The 25023-nt window shown below is 36.7% G+C and overlaps 1 protein-coding gene across 1 annotated transcript in view; it reads left to right on the plus strand.

Annotated features, from left to right (window-relative positions):
- Window positions 1–25023, plus strand: part of LOC136843651 (uncharacterized) — a 512877-nt gene that overhangs the window by 140548 nt on the left and 347306 nt on the right. Inside the window, exon 3 of the mRNA XM_067112195.1 lies at window positions 14454–14533. The gene's annotated coding sequence lies outside the window, so the exon portion shown is untranslated. The remainder of the gene's footprint in view (window positions 1–14453; window positions 14534–25023) is intronic.

Here is a 25023-nt window from a genome sequence, read left to right on the forward strand (position 1 = left end):
AGTTTGGATTGTCATTGGCCTGAGTTGTCCTTAGTCTGGATTGTCATTGGTCTGAGTTGTCCTTAGTCTGGATTGGGATTGGTTTGAGCTGTCCTTATTCTGGATTGGCATTCGTTCGAGGTTTTACTTGGTCTGGATTGGCATTGATCCGAGTTTGTCCTTGGTATGAATTGGCAATGGTCCGAGTTTGTCCTTAGTCTGGATTGGCACTGGTCCGAGTTTGTCATTAGGGTGGATTGTCATTGGTCTGAGTTTGTCCTTAGTCTGGATTGTCAGTGGTCTGAGTTGTCCTTAGTCTGGATTGTCATTGGTCTGAGTTGTCCTTAGTCTGGATTGGGATTGATTTGAGTTGTCCTTATTCTGGATTGGCATTCGTTCGAGGTTTTCCTTTGTCTGGATTGGCATTGATCCGAGTTTGTCATTGGTCTGGATTGACATTAGTCCGAGTTTGTCCTTAGTCTGGATTGGCACTGGTCCGAGTTTGTACTTGGTCTGGATTGGCATTGGTCCGAGTTTGTCATTAGTCTGGATTGTCATCAGTCTGAGTTGTCCTTAGTCTAGATTGGCGCTGGTCCGAGTTTGTCCTTGTTCTGGATTGGCATTGGTCTGAGCTGTCCTTATTCTGGATTGGCGCTGGTCTGAGTCGTCCTTAGTCTGGATTGGCATTGCCCCAAGTTGTCCTTCGTTTGGATTGGCATTAGTCCGAGTTTTCCTTAGTCTGGATTGGCATGAGCTGAGTTGTCCTTAGTCTGGATGTGCATTGGTCTGAGTTGTCCTTATTCTGGATTGGCATTGGTCAGAGTTGTCCTTTGTTTGGATTGATATTGGTCTAAGTTGTCTTTAGTCATAGTTGGCATTGATTCGAGTTGTCCTTAACCTGGATTTTATTGGTCCGAGATGTCCTTAGTCTGGATTGGCATTGGTCTGAGTTTTCCTTAATCTGTCATAGCATTGATTCGAGTTGTCCTTAGTCTGCATTGGCATGAGCTGAGTTGTCCTTAGTCTGGATTGGCATTAGTCTGAGTTTTCCTTAGTCTGGATTGGCACTGGTCTAAGTTGTCCTTAATCTGGATTGGCACTGGTCCGAGTTGTCCTTAGTCTGGATTGGCTTTGGTTTGGGTTGTCCTAGTCTGGAGTGGCATTGCTCTGAATTATCCTTAGTCTGGATTGGGAATAGGTTGGGTTGTCCTTAGTCTGGATTTTGTCCTTGGTTTAGATTGTACTTGGTATGAGTTAGTTCTTGGTTCAGATTGTCCTTGGCCTAGATTGGCTTTGGTCCGAGTTGTCCTTGGTGTGGATTGGCATTGATCTGAGTTGTCCTTAGTCTGGATTGGCATTGGTCAGATCGTCCTTAGTCTGGTTTGGTATTGGTCTGAGTTGTCCTTAGTCTGGATTGACATTGGTCCTAGTTGTCCTTAGCTTGGATTGGCATTGGTCCGAGTTTGTCCCTGGTTCAGATTGTCCATGGTCCGGATTCTCCTTAGTCTGAATTGGCATTGGTCCAGGTGGTTCTTAATTTTTATTGACATTGGTCCAAGTTATCCTTGGTATGTATTGGCATTGGTCTGAGTTATCCTTAGTCTGGGTTGGCATTGGCCTGAATTTTTCTTAGTTTGGATTGGCATTGGTCTGAGTTGTCCTTATTCTGGTTTGGTACTGGCCCGAGTTGTCCTTAGTCTGGATTGGCATTGATCTGAATTGTCCTTAGTCTGGATTGGCATTGGTCCGAGTTGCCCTTAGTCTGGATTGGCAATGGTGTGAGTTATCCGTATTCTGGATTGGCATTGGTCCGAATTGTCCTTTGTCTGGATTGGCATTGGTCAAAGTTGCCCTTAGTCTAGATTGGCAATGGTCTGAGTTGTCCTTAGTCTGGATTGGCATTGGTCCGAATTGTCCTTAGTCTGGATTGGTATTGGTCCGAGTTGCCCTTAGTCTGGATTGGCAATGGTCTGAGTTGTCCTTAGTCTGGATTGGTATTGGTCCGAGTTGTCTTTAGTCTTGATTGTCATTGGTCCGAATTGTCCTTTGTCTGGATTGGCATTGATCTGAGTTGCCATTGGTCTGGATCAGCATTGGTCCGAGTTTTGTTCTTAGTGCAGATTGTCCTTGGTAGGAATTGTCCTTGGTCCAGATTGCCATTTGATCCGAATTGTCTTTTGTCCTATTTGTCCTCGGTCCAAATTGTTCTTTGTCTGAGTTGTCCTTGGTTTGATTGTTCTTTGTCCGAATTGCCCTTGGTCCATATTGTCCTTGATTCGATTGTTTTTTGTCCGAGTTGCCCTTGGCCTGGAGTGTCCTTGGTCTGAATTGTCCTTGGGTGGAATTGTCCTTAGTTCGTGTTGTCCTTTCTCTGAATAGTCCTTGGTCCGAACTGTTCTTGGTCCAAGTTGTCCTTTGTCCAAATTGTCCTTGGTCCAAATTGTTGTCTGAGTTGGCCTTAGTCTGGGTTATCCTTGGTCCAAATTGTTCTTTGTCCGAGTTGTCCTTGCTTCGAGTTTTCCTTGGTTCAAATTGTCCTTTTTTCTAATTGTCCTTGGTCCGAGTTATCCTTGATCCGAGTTCTCCTTGGTCCAGATTGTCCTTGGTCCGATTGTTCTTTGTCCGAATTGTACTTGGTCCAAATTGCCCTTGGTCCGAGTTGTTGTTTGTCCCAATTGACCTTGGTCCGAATTGTCCTTTGTCCGAGTTTACCTTTGTCTGAATTGCTCTTTATCCTAACTGTCCTAGGTCCGAGTTTTCCTTTGTCCAAATTGTCCTTAGTCCGAATTGTTCTTTGTCTGAATTGGCCTTGGCTGGATTGTCCTTGGTCCGAATTGTTCTTTGTCCGGATTGTTCTTTGTTCGAGTTGTCCTTGGTCCAAGTTACCCTGATCCTGAATAACGTCTTTCGCCTCCTGATAGCCTCTGAAGACTCAGCCAAACCAGTTCGGCACTCGTAATTCCTTCTTTCACCTGATTTTTGTCCAGTCTCTAATTTTCTCTCCCAGATGTGATCTCACTTTAGTGAGAACAGAAAGGAGGGGGACGAGTCCCAACTGGGTGGAGAGAGAGAGAGAGAGAGAGAGAGAGAGAGAGAGAGAGAGAGAGAGAGGTGGTAATAGTGTTACTGTTGATGTATGTGTGAGAAAGTTAGGAGGTAGTATAGGAAGACTAGAAAGAGAAAGAGCACGACATTACTCGATCAATCAAATCTCTCTCTCTCTCTCTCTCTCTCTCTCTCTCTCTCTCTCTCTCTCTCTCTCTCTCTCTCTGCTTTAGGCTGTTGAAAGAGAGAGAGAGAGAAGAAGAAGAAGAAGAAGAAATAGATGCAGGATTTTCATCAGGCTCACCTCACTCAACCATCTCCGAAGGACTAACACTTTTATAGTTATTTTGAACGAGAGAATTTCCGAGAATTCTGTCATTTACTGCCGGCTCAATTGAAGAGGTTATTAACAGATATCGCATAATTTAATTCAATATCGCGTAACTAAGTTTCATAGCATAGTGACTTTCCTTTATTTTTGAATCATCAGATGTTACCTGCACATTTATAAGGAAGTTGAAGCTGTGTAAGTAATCGGTAAAAGTTGTTTGTGAATGGAGTTTTTTATTGTAATGCTTTAACCCAGAAATAAGGAACAGGATTACAGTGATTTTTCAGAAGCCCCGAATTTAGAACAAAAAGAACGTTTTCTGTCAGTCAGATCTTAAAAGAATTGAGTTTATTACCTTACTAATGTTATACAAGCATAACACATTCAACGAGGAAACAAGACAGTGAAAAATTATTGGAAAATATACAGTGGAAACTAACAATAACTGGTTGTGTTACCGGCGGTCTCAAATAAAAGAAAACAACCTAGGACTAACGAAGAATTTGAATCCTTTTCCCTATCTGGAAATGATCCTTTTAAACTGTGTGTGCGTGGATTAGTTCATATTCCCTCTGGGCAAGTTACGTTCCAATTTAGCCGGATGTGGTGTGCGAACGTCCTTTGTACCAAGGTAAAGAGACGCTCCCTTTACCTTGCTCTGTACATTCCAAGGACTAGAGGTTCAAGTCCCCGTGACCAGTAATGCGATTTGGATACAGGGCGGCTGCTGCCTCTTTTCTATGTGAATCATGTTTGTGGTTCGTTGTGGTATTTCCTCAGGGCGTCGTTGTTGTGGGATATATATATATATATATATATATATATATATATATATATATATATATATATATATATATATATATATATAATATAAAGTATTTGTTTATCTATCTATCTGTCTATATATATATATATATATATATATATATATATATATATATATATATATAAAAGTATATACACATAAATACACACACATTATGTATCTATATATATGTGTGTGTGTGCGTGTATTTATATGAATATATATACATAGATATATGTATGTATATATGCATATACGAGTATATGTATATATACGTTATATGTGTGTATGTGTGTATATACATACATACATATATATATATATATACATGTGTGTGTGTGTGTTTGTGTGTAGATAGATAGATAAAGAAATTTCCAAAGCCAGATAAACCTAATATTCTAACAGAGAGTTTCTGATGAGAGTAAAGGGAAGTAGACTGAATGTCTGAATAACGAAAGGCAGGGACTGATTAAGATAAATCCTTTATATCATTTTTTAATTGTAAGTTTTTCCACTTCGTCTGACCACTGACATTTTAACTTCCAGCCTTTTTCTTCCTGTCCGTATCTGTCCTTAGATGCTATTCTAATAATCCCATCCCTCTTCTCAGTCTGAACGAAAAGTTTTTATTGTTCTTAGCTTCATCTGCAAAATGAGAAAGTTTTGAAAAAATGCAGTTTCCAGAAAGTAAATGTTGGTAATATTGCATTCAACTTATATTTCGGCAGAATCTTTTGAGACTGACTCAACTCTGAGGAACTTTGCTGCAAAACTCTCTCTCTCTCTCTCTCTCTCTCTCTCTCTCTCTCTCTCTCTCTCTCTCTCTCTCTCTCTCTCTGTGTGTGTGTGTGTGTGCAATCATGTTTTAAATATCTAGAGCACTTCACAAAATTTACGTTGATTTTGATTCGCTTGTGTTTAGTAAGTATTTGTGCTTATTCATATAATAAACAAATGTACATACGCATAAGTATTTACTTATGCGTATGTAATTGTAGGTAATCATACCTACAATTACTTGTATATTTAGTCTGTTTATAGATGATTTCATGCCTAAGTACTTGCCTGTACACTTACAGTACGGTACTGCACAGTAAAGTACATTCTGTATAGGTGCACGCGCAAGTGTGGTTCCTTTCAAAATGCCCTCTTATGCATAAATAGTTAAGTTAAGCTTACCATTGTTTAACCAGACCACTGAGCTGATTAACAGCTCTCGTAGGGCTGGCCCGAAGGATTAGATTTATTTTACGTGGCTAAGCAATTGGTTACTTAGCAACGGGTCCTACAGCTTACTGTGGAATCTGAACCACATTATAGCGAGAAATGAATTTCTGTCACCAGAAATAAATTCCTCTAATTCTTCATTGGCCGGTCGGAGAATTGAACGCGGGGCCAGCAGAGTGCTAGCTGAGAACGGTACCCACCCGTCCAGTGAGGAACTACATAGATAGATAAGCAACTAAACTTTGAGAGAGAGAGAGAGAGAGAGAGAGAGAGAGAGAGAGAGCTCGCCCCAGTCCAAATTACACGCAAGTAATGGTCTCACCCATCACTGAATTCGACATCAACTGTTACTGCCTTCGTGCAAGTAGGCAACATGACCTCCCTGAGTTGAACCAACCAAATTATAATGTTTGGGCGTCGTTTTTCACCAGAGGTCAGTATTATGCTGGAAATGTTCAAAGAATATTTTTGATCTAGGAATAATAATAATAATAATAATAATAATAATAATAATAATAATAATAATAATAATAATAATAATAATAATAATTTCCGTAAATCCCATACTCACTTGAGTCACTAAAATTCTGAAGAAATCCACAGTGGACACCATTGTGGATTTCTTCCCCAATAATAATAATAATAATAATAATAATAATAATAATAATAATAATAATGGTAAAAAATCTACACTGAGGTAAGTGTATACATATATTTTTAAAAATATATACGACGAGAGCTTTTGGGAAACTGCTCGAATCTTATCAATCATTGTGGATTTTCTAACAGTTGTAATGGCCAGTGGCTCATGTGATTATGAGATTTTATAATAATAATAATAATAATAATAATAATAATAATAATAATAATAATAATAATAATAATAAAAATGCATCTTTAAAAAATCCAGTAAGGTACCCAACACCTGTAAAGCTGTAATATTGGTTCCCAGATCCTGATGCTTATGAACTTACAAAAAAACCGTTTCGTCTCCCTTACTTGTTTTGATAGTCGGACTTCTGACGTCCAAATATCCTTTTCGCGTGTACAGCTGCTTTCCTGCGCTAGCTTCAATCTTCCTGCTGGTGTCAAGATGCTCGGTATGATTAGTGTGTCTTGGTCATAATTTGTCTGTGACCGAAGCCCACTCTCAGGTTATTATTATTATTGTGTGTGTATTATTATTATTATTATTATTATTACCTGAACTAAGGAATTGGCTGTCTTCAAATTACAACCTCCTCTCCATTGTCTGCAACACTTTTTAACTCTTAAATATTTTTTTTTTTACTTTTTAATTCGATGGTAACCTTACTGTTTTAGTCAGATTGATAAGGAGAATCGAGCAGGTTCTCCAAAGCTCTCGTTTTATGTGTATTTTCAATATATATTTCCACTGATCTCATTATGGATTTCTTCATCATTTTTTGTTATTATTATTATTTATAATGAACATACATTATCTAAGGATCCCAGCATCCATTTATAAACCTAAAACTCTTTAGGTATCTTGAATCGGAAAGGGAAATATTCATATCCATCCATCTCATGTGGTTTTGACTTGGAGTTGTCTTCCGTTTTATAGATTTGTTGTTAAAAGATAAATCTGAGCCTGTTTGACTTACTGGAAGCCTTAAGCGTGTCTCGTATTGGATATTTGTTTAAAGTAGCCTATTTCCACTGTTATTCTAAGAAGTTAGGAACAGAAGTTGAGCTTCTTCCTTCAGAATAATACACGTGACTTTTGGTTGACAAGGATAGATGGTTTTTCAGCCCTTTATCCTTTTTCATGGTGGATTTTTGTATTTATGAAAAGGCTAGAGTTAAATATTAATATGTAGATATGCATGTAAGTACAAATTCATTTGCAGAATACACACACACACACACACACACATATATATATATATATATATATATATATATATATATATATATATATATATATATATATGTAATTCTAATATTACACTCATAAAATATATATATATATATATATATATATATATATATCATATATTCTTTTATACACACACACATATATATTATATGTGTGTGTATGTCTGCTGCCTAAACATTTTCAGTCGTATATTTGAATTACCAGAATTGCTCCGTGAATTACAAGATTAATCTTAATGCCATATGCATAGTTTCCCTTAATAAGTAAATAGCAATTCGGGTACCCTGTTTGCAATTATGTATAGGTATTAAAAATGTTACGTCATTTAACAGTTTACAGAAACTCAATCGAAAATTCATCAAATATAGATTAAGTTGTTCAAGGGTACGTGTTATAAATTCTGCGGCAATCGAACTTCGTAATTCACTTACTAATGCACATATGGAAGGTCTGAGCAAAATATGGTCTTGTGGTTTTCCATTTTTACTTGAAACTGGTACCGTGAAGAACCCGGTAGAGAAAATTTTATGATTGTATGCATCTATCTGTCTATCTGTCTATCTCTCAGTCTGTCTATCTATATGTATATATATATTATATATATATATATATATATATATACATATATATATAATATATATATATATATATATATATATATATATATATATATATATATATATATATATATATTTATACTTTATAAATTCTATGCATGTGTATAGGTGTATTCGTTAAAGGATTTTTCTTATGGAATTTTTTAGTGTCTTTCGTTTCTTCTATAATATCACTTTTTATTCAAGGTACAAGAATTGAAGAGATTCCTGACTCCACTGGAGAGAAACCGAAGGTTCTCAGCGTAATCCAGGTAGCGGCATCCTGTACATGGAGAAACCCCTTCGCTTAATATATCTCCCCTCTTGCTCCCCTGTTTGTACCCCTAAGGCCAACCTTATACCTGGAATTTCGAGCCCGTTTTCCCCTAAATGTACCGTGGCGTCCCGCTGAGATCCGTGGATAAGATCCTTTATCCCCAAATCTGGGGTCGTAAGATCTTTTGGAATTCCCCGCAAATCTTGGAATTTTCCCCTAAAGTATGGGGTTAAGTCCTTGTGCGCAGTGCTCTCTTGAACCGTGTTAAATTCGATTTCTTGAATTTGTAAGATGCTCAAACAAGGACACTAAATAAAAGATCCTTCATTTTGCATTTTGGAACTATAAGGTTTAGTAGACATTAATTTTGTATCTGAGGGAAAAAGAAGTACACTAAGGTTGAGTAACCGGGATATCAGGTGAAATATCTCTATCACAACATCAGTATTCGATATTGTTTTCAAGGAAGAGTAAAACTCCCTTTGAACGTTCTGGAAACTTTCAAAACGTTGTAAAGGAGTCAGACATGATCTTCCCGGATTAAGAGTCTTTTCTGATTGAACTTTGAAGAGGAAGGATTGAGAGGATAGTGAAAGAATTAAGAGGGCATTCAGGAATAAGGGGAAATAGTAGGGAGCGATAAGTCTGGGTTTTGAAGACAAAAGATACTAAAGGGTTATTGGTGAAAGATGTTGATGGCATTGAGTTGTGGACTAAGTTAACCAGGTGACAACATTTCAGTTAATAAGCACACGTGCATTAAAGAGTGCTTTATATTTATAATTATGAAATGCAATATGCTGATTAGCTCATGGCTTTCTATCTGTTTGCCTGGCTATCTGTCTATCTGGCTATCTATCTATCTATCTATCTATCTATCTATCTATCTATCTATCTGTCTATCTATCTATCTTGCCTGTATCGTAGAAAAGGCTATAAAAGAAACGTTGATGAAATTATGTTCTACGGTTTAGTTATTGAACGGATTTCTTAGGAAGCGCTTCAGACATACATACATAGAAATATATATTCATATGTATATATATAGTATATATACAGTATATATATATATACAGTATATATATACATACTGTATAATAATGTGTATGTTAAACATGTACAAAAGCGCTTTTTACTGAATGGTTCCGCGCTTCCTTTAGGTTCTCAATGTACATTTACTAATGCGATTCTTGTCATGGCATAGCTAGAGCGCGAGTTAACCTACACATGTACGTGTGTATCATGTGTACCTGTATTACATGAATATACTGTATCCATAAATGTATTTTTCATATATATTACGTCTTCGTAACGCTGTATATGTGTATTTGCGTATGTGTATGGTCGGTCTGAATATACCTGAGAGAGAGAGAGAGAGAGAGAGAGAGAGAGAGGGAGAGAGAGAGAGAGCGTACCCCAACTTCAGGTAAATTTCCAAAACGAAGTCCAGTAGACGCCTGGGGGAGTTGCCAATTCACGCCGGCAGTTGAATATTTTATCGTCAATAAAGGGTCCTACTGAATTTCAACTACTGAAAATGCCCTTTTGTAACGTTTTATATTATTTTTGATGATAGCTCTCGCACGTGCGTACAGAATTACATGAATTCTCATGTGTGTGGATTGGGATTTGTTACGTGCAAGTGATATATATATATATATATATATATATATATATATATATATATATATATATATATATATATATATATATATATATATATATATATATATATATATATATATATATATATATATATGTGTGTGTGTGTGTGTGTGTGTGTGTGTGTGTGTGTGTGCGTTTATGCATGTGTATATCTATATAATATATATTTATATATATATATATATATTATATATTTACATATATATATTGTAAATGCGCACATATAATACAGATCTGTCACTTATGGTTATTTAAATTTGAATTTGTTTGCATCTTGTATGTTATATGCAGTCTAATCAATCAGATTTTAAAACTTTTCTAATTAATTAAATGCCTTATTCATTCTTACATGAACTGAATCCTCAGTTCCTTTTATGTCTCAGTATTGACTCATTCCAATCTCTTGCTTTCATTGTGCAGTATTATAAATACTGATTTCCATTCCCAAAAACAAAAATAATCTGATAGACCGCCTATCAAAAGCTTCTTTCACCACATGAAAGCAAAATGGATTAAACGATTTATTGACCGGCATTCAATTTTTGTGGCTCTATTACAAGGTTATAGATGCCCACCACTGGTTATTAAAGACCTCAGACTCTCTCTCCCTCTCTCTCTCTCTCTCTCTCTCTCTCTCTCTCTCTCTCTCTCTCTCTCTCTCTTGGTAGGGACCCAATCCTTTCACCCTTCCCAGTTTTTGAGTGAGTATGATGCAATCTCTCCCATATAAAAAACATTACTATTTTTCGTTCATTTCTTTAGACTGCAGTCTGCGTACGGTATTATTAGGCTTAAATCTGGGAACATTTATTTTTCTAACGGGGAAAATTCCGTGTGGCTTTTTCAGGCTTCTGTGCAAGGCTTTCCCTATTTTGGTTTTTTTTATATAATTTTTTGTTATATAATTTAAATATATCTGGTAGTTCGTACTTGTATTATGCATTTCGTGTAATTATTTTGCATCTTAAATGACCGCAGTTGCGCTGTATTTGTATTTTTATAATTGCTTGTTGTTCGAGGAAGCCTAATTTGCTTAAGTTCGTTTCAGCATGTTTATATTCGTGATTATTATTACTGCTACTGTTCTGGTTGCTGTTTTATTATTATTATTATTATTATTATTATTATTATTATTATTATTATTATTATTATTGTATGAATACATATTTGCGCTCTTTAATTGTGATTTATACCGAAATATTAGCCATTCATTGGCTGCGGTAAAATGATACAACTTTGCTACTTTTAATTTGGTAGATTAAATTGAATTTTAGGCGTTTTGTTAAATGCTAAGTATGCCTTAATTAAATGCCTCTCTTTGACCGTGCGTCCACACCAACCTTTGAGCTTTCGTTGCTTCTCTTTTTCTCCTTTTTTTATCTTGATTTTCCTCTTGCTGCCGTTCCTTATTCATTTATTTTTCCTTATTTTATTTTTGGTTTGTGTTGAGAGTCTCATTTTACCCTTAATACATTTTTTCCTTTTTCATCTGTTTTGATATTTCTTCATTATTCTCTTGTTTAATAGATAGGGGATTTCTTACGTTTACTGTTAACATCATGGCTGTTTGGGAATTGTGGTATGGAGACCTTTACGACTACGGGTTGATGTAACTTTATGTATAATCACTATATTTATCCATATGTAGCATGTTACAGTATTTGTAAGCATGCACTCATAAATGCTTACTCTTATTATACACATGCAATACAAATACACATTCATATATATATATATATATATATATATATATATATATATATATATATACATATATATGTGTGTGTAATTGTAATGTGTGTGTGTACATAAAGTTACATCAACACGTACTCGAAAAGGTCTGTAAGTATATGTATATATATATATATATATATATATATATATATATATATATATATATATATATATATATATATATACGTATATATATATATATATATATATATATATATATATATCTATATATATACATACATACATACATACATACGTACATACCTATATATATTTACTGCCAGCTGTAATCATAATAACAATGTTTACGCATTTATGGAAGCAGTCAGTCGCTTCTGCCACTGTTGTATGGGAATATTTTGTAAGCCTTGTCACGTAGAGCATGGAAGTTCATGTACCGGTTCTCTGCTAACGTATTTTTCATCATTGTTTTTATTGTTAGTTTTTCTCTTTTATAGTCTTCCTGGAAACTAATACGACCCAAATTACCTTGTCGGAACTTGCGTCGACCATGAGTCTGCCGGCTCTGTGTGTGTGTGTGTGTGTGTGTGTGGGTGTGGGTGTGTGTGTGCGTGGGCGTTAGGCAAGGTCTAAAACTCATTGCTCTTCATCCGCCAGATAGTCTCCCTCCTTTTCTCACAAATGAGGTCTAAAACACTTTACTCCCGACGCTCCTGACTCTCTCTCTCTCTCTCTCTCTCTCTCTCTCTCTCTCTCTCTCTCTTTCTTTGTCAGGTACGTTATAAAAGAAATTGTTTTGCACCCAACAAAAAGAATTCCTTACAGGTGTGGTTGAAAATACATAGTTTCCAAGTATTCTCTCTCTCTCTCTCTCTCTCTCTCTCTCTCTCTCTCTCTCTCTCCCTTTATATTATGTTCAGTATAAAAGACACTGCTGTGCATCTGACAGAAAGACGCTCCCTCACAGATGTGGTTTAAAACAAATAGTTCCCACGTATCCTCTCTCTCTCTCTCTCTCTCTCTCTCTCTCTCTATGTCAGGTACGGTATAAAAGACATTGCTTTGCTTCCAACAAAAAGACTCCTTCACCGGTGTGGTTTAAAACACAAAGTTTCCAAGTACTCTCTCTCACTCTCTCTCTCTCCCTCTGTGTGTGTGTGTGTGTGTGTGAGGTACGGTATAAAAGACATTGTTTTGCACCCGACAGAAAGATTCCCTCACAGGTGTGGTTTAAAACGCATAGTTTCCAAGTACTCTCTCTCTCTCTCTCTCTCTCTCTCTCTCTCTCTCTCTCTCTCTCTCTCTCTCTCCCCTAATGTGTCTGGTGTTAAGTACTGCGACAAAAATCTTACTCTGACAGGGAGCATATGTGATCTAAGCTACTTTAATTTCAACCACCCAGACTCTCTCTCTCTCTCTCTCTCTCTCTCTCTCTCTCTCTCTCTTCTCTAATACGCTCTCGAAACTCCAGAAACATGGAGTTTGCTGCGTTTCTGCACGCGGAGCTCCTCCAAAGGCTGTATATGCAGAGAGAGAGAGAGAGAGAGATACGGAGAGAGAGAACATACATGAATATGTATACTGTACGGCGTTAGATATATTTCATTATACAGTTTGTGCGTGTTAAGGGCGGGGCAGGCAGGCCAAGTACTGGCGAGGCCGGCTGGGAATTCCACACAGTCCTAGGGTTCCACTGCTATTATTATTTTTTATTGAATATTGAAACGTTCCTCCCACCCCGGCCTTTGTGTTGAATTTGTCGCGACTATTGTTTAATTCGATTAACGAACGTTTGAATTTTCTCTGAGGAATTGAAAACGGAATTTTTGTTTTTAATCTTGTCTTCATTATGATGTAGCTGAGATTGATGTTTAATTCGATTAATATACTGTAAAAAATTATTTAAGTTCTTTAATCTATCTGCCTATCTATCGATCTATCTATCTACCTGTCTATCTGTCTATCCTTCTTATGCTGTATTATAGCTCGTTAAGGGGGCTTCACCTTTAAACTATTTGCTTTTACTGTGATCGATATTGTTTTGCCGTTTTCTGTCTCCTTCATCATCGCTAATACTGTGGATGTCTGTTTATCTTTCTTTTGATCTGTTGCATTATCCGTCCCCTCCATTATCCACTGTTGCTCTCCTGTACGTATATTTCACACACACGCACACACACACACATATATACTGTATATATATATATATATATATATATATATATATATATATATATATATATATATATATATATATATATATCTATCTATCTATTGTGTGTGTGTGTGTATTACCAGCACGTTATGAAATTTAGTTTTGTAAAGAGGGGAAGATCTGCTCTAAATGATTAGTTTTTGTTTTCATTGGAAAGTGTATAGTTCGCGGGAAATCATTTTCTGAGCTATAAAAAAAACAGACCATACATTACTAAAATTCGTCCACAGTAATTTCGAGGAAATACATGCAGATTTTATTAGGGTATACGTGCACACGTTAATTGAATATGATTATAGATGCATGCGTGAGTAGAATGTTGGTATACAAATAGGTATACATAGGCACAGAGAGCAGTAGAACGAAAAACCTTCATTGTTCACTTTGTTTACGTAGAGCACAACGTAAGTTGAAAAAAATAATATATATATATATATATATATATATATATATATATATATATATATATATATATATATATATATTATGTGTGTGTGCTTGTGTGTAAACCTTCTGTTTGTGCACCCAAGAAAGAAGTGAAATCTTAGATAAAAAAGGAAAAAATAACAGTTTCATGTAAAATCTGGCAAAATATTTAGTTTTATATTGCGATATATTTAACCCCGTTTGTTAAAACCTTTCATCTTAACAGAATGGACGCAGAGTCAGATGAGCGCTGCTTTGTAGAAACGTCTGATGTGATCTTTCTTTCCAACAGGTTACCGACGAGTTGGTGTCTCGGCATTTGCAAAGGCGATCGAAGATCCGGCAAATTTCGGCCATACTGGAAGATTGCATGTAAGTGTAACCTTGAATTACGGTGTTTTGAAGACTCCTTTCAAATACGTATCATTTTACCTTGTTTCTGTCTTTTTATCATCATATTTATGGAATGTGTGACCTAATATAGCCTCTAATACGTAAATGCAGTTTTGGAGACGTCTTTTTATATATGCATGATTCCAACTTTTTATGTTTATTTGTGGCTGTTCGAGGCGCATACGACGTAATATATACATTAATACGTGAATACGCTTTATGCAGCATAATATTGCAATTGATTGGATATTGCTAAACCTTGCGGAAATCTTCAAATCGCTTAAAAAGGCCACTAAAGGGCATGTGATATTTAGATTGATTTATAGTTTAAATTTGAAGCCTGATGTTATGCCTGGATCAGGTAAGATTTAGTTTAGGTGGGATGTAGCAAATCCAGTTGTCAGGATGACTGATAAGGGAACACTGCTTCAGAGGCAGTCCAGGGAAAGGTAGAAATAAAACATAGACCAAGGCAAGTGAAAGCCAAACATATTAATATAAAGACACACGTCTTTATAAGCCAACTTAAGTTCATAGGGAAAATATTTGTTTTTCTTCAATAAAAGGGGGATGCCATCAAAATCTCTTTCTGTAAGAAAATCTCCTCTCGAGAGTTTTTGCGACCCCAGTTTCTTGAAGATATTCATTCAGTTGATAAGACTTACGTTTTGGTGGTAATGTCATTAAAACACCTGATATTTCTGCTTTAACCTTAGTTTGGTGTAGAATTTAATCAGAGCCTAACTGTGGTTAGGCATAGAATTTATTATTCTCTGTCTTAAGCTTTGTGTAAAATGCATTTAGATTGTGCTTTATGTAATGTGGATCTAATATTTTCGACTCTAAAGCGTCGGAGATACATTCCTTAGGATAATACTGATACTGATATCACTGGGAGTATAATTTCTTTTCCTGTGCTCTAGGGGTTAAAATTATCTTCGGTCCATTTCTGTTCCTATCGCCAGTATGTTGAGGGACAGATATATTTATTCACTCCATTTGTTGACGGTTTGAAGCAGGTCAGAACCCCAGTGGCTCCAGGAGAATGGAAGTCATAGGGTAATAAAAACCTACGTTAACTTTCAGTAAAGTTTGATCGTTGATTTGAATAACTCAAGGATACATTTATCAGTGAAAAGCTTAAGAAGATTGTTTTTTATTAAGCCAGGCCATTAATTGTACTCTACTCAAATTATATCGATTAATCATCAGAAAATGCCTATGGTAGCCTAATGGAGCCTTTTTTATCTGCTAATCACAATTATCTGTTAATACTAAATCCCTCTTCACAAAAAAAGGAATTAAAGTGCAATAGACCTGGGATATTTTATGTGTCTAGAAAACCACCCTGGCAACGTTTACTCAACCATTTAAAATTTATTTGATAATTAATTATACGTACAAAGATCTAACACAAAGAAAACGATTAGAAAAAGGTCGAAAGAGAGGCAGAATAAAAAAGAACTCCATCTCCGCAGAGAACCTTTCGCCATCTTCCCTTGTAAAAGGAAATGCCTTCACCTCATCCCACGCGGTGGAGGATTTGTACCCGGAGTCGTGTGATGAGATCTTTTAGTAGTGATTCTCATCCGTTGGGGAGCTTATTAGGAGATCGGGCAATTGGATAATGCAGTTGCTTACGCTAAAGCTGCACTTAGGAGAAAATATTGCAATTAAAGACTTTGTATTACGGCCTTCTGTCTTATTTTTACTCCCCGGGTTAAAAGCAAGGAGGCAGGGCCAGGGGGAATGGGAGGGAGGGAGAGAGGGAGGGAGGAAGAGGAAGCTTGTAAGGAGAATGGCGAGAAAGACTGAGAGTAAATGAAGAGACGATGAAAGGAGTAGGAAGCAGTAATACGAAACGAACATGAGTTCAGTTAGAGGAGATGGCAGTCTTGTACGAAGATTATGAAGTAATGATTGTAAACTGAGTCAGAGCGCGGCTTAAATAAAGGAACTGGCTGGGAGTATGTTGTAAAGTGAGCCTTCGACAGTGCACTTTGGGTACTTTGCATATTTAGGGTTTAACATTAAGATATATATGTATATATATATATATATATATATATATATATATATATATATATATATATATATATATATATATATATATATATCGTCCAAACACATTTTTATGTTACTTTTGATTTTATTTACCTTTAGCAACTTTCTGTCTTCTGTTGAACACTTTATATTAGAGCCATCTACTAGCATGATGTTTCTGGAGGATGCTGAAAATGGAAGAAAGCAATTAAGAAGGCTTGTTACGAGCAAGGAAAGGGTTCTTAGTAGAATAGGTAATTGAGTCTGAATCTACTCGCCTTGCACCTAACTCGACATGATTAAGCGACACACAACATTCGAAGAATAACATGCTATTCTTTAGATCTACAGGTCATTAGCTTAAGCGAAGATAAACATTATTTGAAGTGTTCTTCGTTCCTGGAGTAGTCAGAGATTGTGGCTGAAAGTATACTTAAAATTACCATACAATTTTCTTTTATTCTTTGGGAAGTAAGTTTGTTTTAATAACATTTCATGTAATCTACAGGAGTAGTTTTAGTAGTAATCACTAACGTTCAGTCCTATGCCACCATGGTATGCTTCTAACAGATGTTTATGTTTCCTGTCGTTCCAAGAATTCTCATGTAACTACATGGATTTCTCTCTTGTATTCAGAAGCCTTATACAGTAACATTATTTTGCATTCACAGACCTTTTACTGTAAACCTCTATGAGAGAGAGAAAGAGAGAGAGAGAGATCCTAATGACGTCAACGGTTCACTGGGTTCAGATTCGGGCAGGATATCAAGACTTGGTTTAGGGTACATACACCTTTTTTTTTCAGTCATTTACTTTGCACATTATTTTTTGTCGGTCATGTGTAAGAATGATAGTAAGTACGGGAGAGGGTGTGGTATGTCAAGGCCTCAGACATCGAAGGAAGCACAATTAATGTCGCAGTTAACCACATTTGTCAAGAACACAGCAGCATTTACTTACTTCGACTGCCCTCATTATCGTGAAGTAGTGTCATCAATTCCTGATGTACTGCACAATTAATTTTCATTATACGAAGGTGTCATACCGGTTTTTCGCAAATTGAATTACATTATAAGGTTAAGAGACCTGTGAAATCCATTTTCGTTGGCTGGATTACATTATATATATATATATATATATATATATATATATATATATATCTATATATATATATATATATATATATATATATATATATATATATATATATATATATATATATATATATATACATATATGTATGTATGTAAAGTATTATATATTATATATACGTATGTATGTACATAATATGTATGTATATAGACACACACACACACACATATATATATATATATATATATATATATATATATATATATATATATATATATATATATATATATATATATACATGTGTATGTTTATGCGTATGTGTGTTTGTTAGCGCAGACGGAATGTGAGAAAAGGTGGGGGAGAAAGAAAGGTTATTACTAAATCCAGGAAAGTGTATAAAAAGTGCTTTCTTTTTATTCAGTTTTCATCGAGAAAATGACCAGATCATTTCCTGAACTCACACAGTCTTTTATTCTTTATAGGGAAGTAAATTGTTTTTTCCACATTTCTCTAAAATAGTGATGTGTGTGTGTGTCTGTGTGAGAGAGAGAGAGAGAGAGAGAGAGAGAGAGAGAGAGAGAGAGAGAGTGAGAAAAGGTAGTCGCCCATTACTGAGACTGAAAAAAGATATAAAAGTTTCCTTTTTCAGCTTTTCTTTATAAAATGGCCAAATGTTTTTCGAACATGAACAAAGTGAGAAAGTGAAAGAGGCTTCTATTTTTTGCAGAAGAGTAAATTAAATTTCCTCCCATTCTACATCAAAATCCAATTCTCCAAAACAGTGAAACAATGACGAGAGAGTTTGTTCTGCGTGTGTATGAGAGAGAGAGAGAGAGAGAGAGAGAGAGAGAGAGAGAGTGTGTGAATTGAATAACAAATTAGATACATCAGATATTGTTTTCAGAGATAGGTTTATATATATAGTACATATATTGTATATATATATGCATATATATATATATATATATATATATATATATATATATATATATATATATATATATAGAGAGAGAGAGAGAGAGAGAGAGAGAGAGAGAGAGAGAGAGATACATGTATATATATGTACATAAATATATTTATATATATATATATATATATATATATATATATATATATATTAAGCAAAAAGTGCTAGAAAAAATTTATTCGTCTCTTCCGAATGTTTGTCTCTGATGGCTCCATGAGTGAACTACCTCACTGGCTCCCTAGCGATGGTTTCCGTTCTGTCTGGCAATTTACATGGCCAAGGTACGAGCCGTCTGGTTTTCAAAGGAACTGCAGCAGATTTGTTAGAGGATTCCGTGTCTCCTCCAAGGAATTAGCCATTCTAGTCCTTGTGCTCAATGGTGACCGTTGTAGCTTGATTATCTCCTTGCCTAAAGGAGTTAAGGAAGGGATATAGTGTTTAGAATGTTCGTCCGTCTGTTCCGCTTATATTTTGTTTTATGGTCCAAGTCTAAGCAAGTACAAGTTATAGATGAATCACATTTGATCTATGTCAGTGAACACATCTTGGATAACCAGGGAAGCCCTGTAAGAAATATAAATAAAAAGCGACAGGATTAACTGTGTTTACAATGGCTCCAGTTTTTATCTTCCGTACAATTTCTTTCTGATTATTAATGTTCGTCTGAATCCCTGTATCATGTATTTTCATTAGTGTTTCGTGCAGGTAATTGCCTTTAAAAGTTCATGAAAGTTTTATTTTTTCTGACTCATGTTTTTCAGTATGAATCCTAATTCTTTAATTATCAGTTTAATTTGTTATTCTCAGTTTTCTGTAACATTTGTAGGATATTCTTCCTGATTCTTTGTTTTCCATACGGTTTCAACGATGGGTATTTTCTTTTTAATATATATATATATATATATATATATATATATATATATATATATATATATATATATATATATATATATATATATATAGTTGCTGCATGGGAAATTCAGTTTAAGGCCATCGTATTTTCAATAATCTTGTGTAGGAATGTTTAATTTTTTTTTTTGTTTCTTGTTGTTTCTGGTGTTTTTGTGATTATTATTCTTGCCGTTGATAATAAAATTATAGTCGTAAGTCATGTCTATTTTATACTGGCTTACAATAAGAGGTACAGTTTCTCATAAGCCACAGTAAAACATCTTCGGAAGTAAGCGTAATAAGAGACTGCTACGAGAAGAAAATATCGCTATTTTACGATTAATTTGGGATGTCAGGGACCTATAGCTCTTCGTTCTTCCTGGTGGCGTAGTCTTTTGCAGTGGGGAAAATGTACAGTGAGTAATGGAAGATTCCATTATTTTTTTTATTTCATTATTTCTCATAACCAGAACTTACCTCAGTGGAACAGGTCAAAAAGTCTTTTTCTTGATTAGGAAGTTTCCACAGATTAGAGTACCATCTTTGGAAAGGAGAAAATGAGCAGAGGACAGAGAAGTGTAAGTAAAAAAATCATTGTGAAAATAAATAATAGGTGAATAAATAAGTGGCAGCAAAAGAAACTAAAAACCAAAATTAAAGAGAGAGCTATGTCTTAGTGTATCTTCAGCAAGGGAACTTGAAGCACAAGATTGTGTGACCATGATGCAGACAGTGCGGTATAACCTGACCGATTGTTTGAGAGCGTTGGTTTTATGATTACTTTCCGAGATGATCAGTCTGTAAAAGTAGCAGAACAGATTCGTCATTGAAAATACATAGCAGAATTGCAAGGAGAAATATTAAGTATTCCAAATAACCCAGAGTACTCTGGAGGGAAATTGTAATTGATTCCTCCAATTCAGAATCATTCTGTCATCAACTTAACGCATTTTCTTTTTGTGAGAGTGAATGCTGTTACACTAAACATTGCACCTTTAAGAGAGAGAGAGAGAGAGAGTGAAAGAGAGAGATTCATGTATTAATTTTTTCACTTTCCTATATTCCTTAAAACAGAAATCTTGCTGACGATGCCCCGTCCTCCCTTAAGGTACCCCAAAGGATGAACCCTCACCTTTTCTCCTACTCAGTCGCTCTCCACTATTCCCTTCAGCGTCCTTTCCCCTCAACTTTAAAAGAATCTCTCTCTCTCTCTCTCTCTCTCTCTCTCTCTCTCTCTCTCTCTCTCTCTCTCTCTCTCTTATAGAAACACAGACATACTATACAAAAAAAAATTACAAGTCGTATCCCGGGTGAAGGGAGAATCAAATTTTGTTCTCATTATATTCGGAAATTCCTGCATTTCCATGCTTAACGCTTAGCTTTCAGTTGCTGGTACCTCACATAAGAAGGAGGGGAGTAAGAAAAGAAGTGGGAAAAGAGGGATGAGAAGAACTTTTTGAATTTTCAGGGCCATTGTAATCCCTGTCCTTCCTTTAGTTTCCGTTAACGTTCCATTTTTAAATAAACAGTTCTTCCACTTCTGTCCCATCCCGACCGCTTTCCTCTCTTCCTTTTTCCTCTCTTTCCTTTTCGTCAGCCAGTCTCGCCCAGTCCCCTCCTTTACGCTCTCTCACCCCTCCCCCATTTGTCGCTCCCTGTCAGAATTCTTGCCAAGCGTACTGAAGTAATGGCAGAGATAATGCAATATCTGAATAGAGCGAATGTTCTGTTTATTGCTAAAACGGCAAAAATAGAGGTCGGGCCATTTTTCGTCGAATATTTTTACGTGCTGTTCTCTCAGATTTGGGCAGAGAATGTTCCCCTTTGGATTATTGGCAGCCTTCGATGGAATCTGTTAAACATTTTTTGTGGAGGAGTGATGTTTTGCCACTTATTAATATCAGTTTTACGGCGCTTGTTAGTTAGCATACTATATTGTCAAATGCACAGGGACTTTCCCCGAAAGAGAAGGCGCAGTTGTGGACGTTTTAGCCGAGCTGAAGGGCTGGTGGGGGTTGGGGATGGGGGTTAGAGTATTCCAAATCCAGGCAGAAGCTATACCGGCCCCACTCTTTTGTCCTGGTTTATCTTCTTGCAGGAGAAGGTGTTTCATGGCAATTATCCATCACCATATGTCTTATCCAGGGGTTTTCCGCCCAGGACCTCAGTGAGATGCTTGTTGCATTGGGAGAGAAAATAACACATATTCGATCTTCCTGAGACGACGAAGTTGTGTGCACACCATAATCAGAATGATTGCTGTGCTAAAGTGATTTGATATCTCCTTTCTTGTAAACACTTAGTAATATTACAATCAAGTTTAGACCTTCTTGTCAGCTTTCTGATATATACATAGTCTCATCGTCTCTTGTTCGTCCTCTTTCAAATGTATCAATTTGTCATTAAAAACCCTCTGGGTCCACGATGGAGACCGCTGTTTGATTTGCTCTGTTAACTCACAACTCCCGCAACATAATAAAAAAACTGATTTTATTTTCTCCGGATTTAAAGAAATCCTTTAAGTGAAAATGGAAATCAGATGATATTAGAACGATGTGGTATAGATGGAAAAACTGAATTTTTGCTTTTTTCAATATTTCTGTCATATCCCTTCCCATTTTGACTTTCTTTCACATCATTTCGTCCCGCTTTTCCCATAACGGATTGTTTGCTCCTTGTCTCTGTCCAGACGGTTCGTTCAACGTGCTTTGACGTTCTCCCTGAATACGTCATTGCTTGCCTTTGATTACCTCAATTTGTTCTTTTCACCCAGCCTCCAAGCATTCGAATCATTATCATTATTATCAGCGTACGTCGCGGACTTTAAACCCGCCTTCGCCCGAAACGGTAAGTGGGGGGGGGGGGGGGATGGTAACCTGCCTCGTGTAACCCACCCTCTTCCTCCTGATTCCCTCCCAACAGACTCCTATTCAAACCAAGAACTAGCTTTAAAGCTGTTGGCATTGACGTCATCTATGGTCTCTCTCTCTCTCTCTCTCTCTCTCTCTCTCTCTCTCTCTCTCTCTCTCTATAACACTATTTTGCATATTAAAAAAAAAAAAGACACCCTCGTGCGACATGGGTGATGAAATATTTAAGTTCGAAGGGTTAAAGGTGAATGTCGGGTCTTAAGTTTTTTTCTTTTCTCTCTTTCTTTCCTATCCCTTCCTTTTCCTCGCGCGTGTACCGGTGTCTTGATCTCGTCCCAATCCCCTGATGGCATCTGTGTTGTTGTTATTGTTGTTCTTTTCTGTGCTTTTTCTTTATTTCTTCCTTCCTTCCAGAGACTTGATAATTCATTTATTAATCATCTGTTTCCCAGAAATGAGTCTCTCTCTCTCTCTCTCTTTGCCTGTTTTCCTTTTCTTATGTTACTTTTAAACGATGATTTCCCCCCGTTTTCAGTCCCTAGCAGCCCTGACCTGTGCAGTGCAGCTATTAAGGGTCTCGCATTTTTCTTTCCTTAATTTCCTCTACGGCCCCTGAAACTTACCCCCTTCCCCCCAACACACTTTCCGAATTCTTTCAAGCTTGTAGGAATTTTTTTTCCACGGGGGAATGAGAGGAGCAGGAGGAGGAGGAGGAGGAGGAGAGAACAGCGGGTATAGTAAGAGGCATTTCAGAAGCCCTCACTAAGTTCTCGAGTTGTGCTTCTTTCCCTCCTCGTTTCTCCTTTCCTTATCCTCCCCCCGATTTACCCCCTCCCCAGCACCAAACAACAGTCAAACTTGCGCCGAACTTCTTATTTAGGTTTTTCCCCTGTACTTTTTATCCCCAGATTCGTAAAGCCTCCCCCTACCCTCGCGCTGCCCAAATTCCCGAACTTTTCACAGATCTCACGCAGTTCCTCCTTCACCCCCTTTACCCCGTGTCCGACCGACTCACGGCGGGGAGGAACCGTGTCTTAACCGCTCCCTCCCTCTTTCTATCCCTTTCTCTTCCATCTCTCCCTGGTTGCCTGCTCTCTCTCCCCACCCCACCCGATTCGTCTCAAAATTTCCCCGGATTTCCTCCTTTGTCTTTTTTCCCCTCACTGGCATCTTCGATGACGTGAAGGAATTATACCTTTCTCGCTGCCTATCTTCAAATTTCCTCTGGCATGATCAGTCCCCTTCCTCCCAATTTCAATTCGTTTTTCTTTTTTAACAGTCACAGGGACTAGAGTAGGAATTTTTGGGGAGGGGAGTGGGGGCCCCGGATTCCTTTCCTATTTTCCCTATGCCTTACTCCTGCTGGGGGAGGGAAACTTCAGGGTTTTCCCTGCTGGGTTCCCCTTGACTGGGCAGCTTTGCTTCCAGCTGCTGGGGCCTCCCACCAACCTTCCTCTCCTACTAAATCACGCGTACATACGCACACACACACACACACACACACACACAAACTGTCGCCTATCGACCGTCCAGTCGCCCGCTTGCACGCACGCATTCACACGTGTTTCCCCAGCATTCATCTCGTTTACCGTCGAGATTCCTTTGCGATTGCATCCTCATTTCCGATTTTCGGCGATTGCTTGGCTGCTAGTTTTGATTGCTGTTAAGGCGGGGCCGGAGAGGAAGGAGGGGGAGGGGGATGGGAAGGGAAAGAGGTTAATAACGGGAGAGTCAATAAGTTAATGTTTTGCAGTCACACAATGGAATTTTTTCATTTTTCACTTATTTTTTTATATTTCGTGTTGAGGCCGTTTACTCATTCAGCGATTTTATGAGGATTATAAAATGTTGTAGACAATATATATTGTTTTAGTAATTGATTAATTAACTAATTAAAGTGTTGCTGTGGAGACCAAGGAGAGTTTATAGTAATTTTTCCCTCTGCACAGAATCTCGTGAGTGTTGATTTAAATATTTTGATTTATCACTGTGCTTGGAAACTGGTCTTTGTCCAGTTGTTGTAACAGCAATCATGATCTTACTAATGTCGGAGTAATTGATGGTACTGGTGATAAGAATAATAAGACGAAGAAAAGACTATTTCTAATAAGTGCTTTCAATAATTTCTGTTGCCACCAACATCACTATTACTGTTATTATTATTGGCATAATCAAGATATTTGCTACAGTAATAGACGACATTAGATTGTGAATAATAGTATTAGTATGATGATAGTTAATTAATTAATAATATTAAATGGCAACACAAATGGATGATGGTAACAATTTGGATGGTAACCTTACGTTACTAATATAATTGATGTATAACTGACAATATAGGATTTAATTAATAATAATAATAATAATAATCAACAAAAATATGTTTTTCGTTAACAGTGTTACTCTTAATACCACCATCATCACCAATTCTGATATCAATAAGACTTTTGTGTCACTATCAGTGGTGACAGCAATAATTCCTTTGCAATATAAGAAATATTAAAGTTAACAGCCACGTGTCCAGATACATCCCTTGAATAGTGAAGTGACATCATTGTTTGTCGTTTTCCCTTTTTGTCTCCTTTATTATTCATCTCTCTCTCTCT

The sequence above is a fragment of the Macrobrachium rosenbergii genome, chromosome 12 (assembly GCF_040412425.1).
Source record: "Macrobrachium rosenbergii isolate ZJJX-2024 chromosome 12, ASM4041242v1, whole genome shotgun sequence".
Taxonomy (NCBI): Eukaryota; Metazoa; Arthropoda; class Malacostraca; order Decapoda; family Palaemonidae; genus Macrobrachium; species Macrobrachium rosenbergii.